Source organism: Octopus bimaculoides, chromosome 11 (genome assembly GCF_001194135.2).
Source record: "Octopus bimaculoides isolate UCB-OBI-ISO-001 chromosome 11, ASM119413v2, whole genome shotgun sequence".
Taxonomy (NCBI): domain Eukaryota; kingdom Metazoa; phylum Mollusca; class Cephalopoda; order Octopoda; family Octopodidae; genus Octopus; species Octopus bimaculoides.
Genome location: NC_068991.1, coordinates 77,893,734 through 77,895,262, shown reverse-complemented (window position 1 = coordinate 77,895,262; position 1,529 = coordinate 77,893,734). Strand labels below are relative to the sequence as shown.

Genomic DNA, 1,529 nt, shown 5'->3' with positions numbered 1-1,529 from the left:
GGCACATAAAAGACACCATTTCGAGCGTGGCCGTTTTCGTGCGGGTGACACGTAAAAGCACCCACTACACTCTCTGAGTGGTTGGCGTTAGGAAGGGCATCCAGCTGTAGAAACTCTGCCAAATCAGACTGGAGCCTGGTGTTGCCATCCGGTTTCACCAGTCCTCAGTCAAATCGTCCAACCCATGCTAGCATGGAAAGCGGACGTTAAACGATGATGATGATGATGAAATTGTAATAGTAGGGTGGACTATTTTTGGATAAACTGAGAAGGGTGCAAGAATGTTAGTGTGAGGGAAATGAGGTGGCATAGGGAGAGTGACTGATATCAGGGAAGGGGAGAACAGAGTTGTGTAAGCGACAAATATGGAGTGGCAGTGGAATAGTAATGTTAATACAGCTGTCAACTAGGGATACACACATGCAGGCTTTCAATCAGTTTACAAAGCCAAGTCGTAGCAGACAGATGACAACTAATGAAAACAGTGTTTGTGTGTGTATGCATGTATGTCACACGCTGTCACATTTAAGAAAAGGAATGATTTTGATCAAAGGTTTACTCTATTAACACGTATACACATACACTTATGACATTACACGCATGAATGGAAATAACTTAATCCTACAACAGCTATATTTGCGATTAAACCAAACTCATTCCTTCCTTCCTCCCTCTCTCTCTCTCTCTCTACACACACACACATAAAGATCTTTCATATCATGCTCTTTCTCTCATACCACTATACACACACACACACATCTTTCATACCACGCTCTTTCTTGCTCTGCCCTCTGTCTGTCTGTCTGTCTATCTCTGTCTCTACGTCTTTCATACCCTGCACTTTCTCGCTCTCCAGAGCGTTAGCATTTAATGTTTAGGTTTCGTATTGGCACTTAGGATTACAATTTTGAGTCAGGGTAAGGATTACGGTTAAGGAGAAACTGAAAAGACATTCAAAAGATTTGAACTTGTGTACGATTTTTTACAGGATTAAACTTGCATATATTTGGAATTTGGATATCAAACAAAAATATATTCTTAAATGAAGAAAAATAAAAAGGTCTACAAAGTGTTCTTAGTCCAAAATTTCACTGAGTGTTTTTAGGCGAAGAGATTTAAAATAATTAAAAATAAAGAGCTTTGCGATGTTACTTTTAATTCTCTGAGTGATTAACTCGGGCAACATCAGGTATTTCAGTGAGTATATATCATCATCATCATCATCGTTTAATGTCCACCTCCCATGCTAGCCTGGGTGAGACATGCAAAAAAGGAATATATATATACATACACGCATATATATATATATATATATATATATATATAGGCTCAGGAGTGGCTGTGTGGTAAGCAGTTCGTTTACCAACCACATGGTTAAGGGTTCAGTCCCACTGTGTGACACCTTGGGCAAGTGTCTTCTACTATAGCCTCGGGCCGACCAAAGCCTTGTGAGTGGATTTGGTAGACGGAAACTGAAAGAAGCCTGTCGTATAAATGTATATATATATATATATATATATATATATATA

General features: G+C 39.2%; 1 protein-coding gene across 1 annotated transcript in view; it reads right to left on the bottom strand.

Moving 5' to 3' along the window:
- Positions 1-1,529, bottom strand: part of LOC106868583 (proteasome activator complex subunit 4) — a 74,324-nt gene that overhangs the window by 59,920 nt on the left and 12,875 nt on the right. The gene's annotated exons all lie outside the window — the stretch shown is intronic.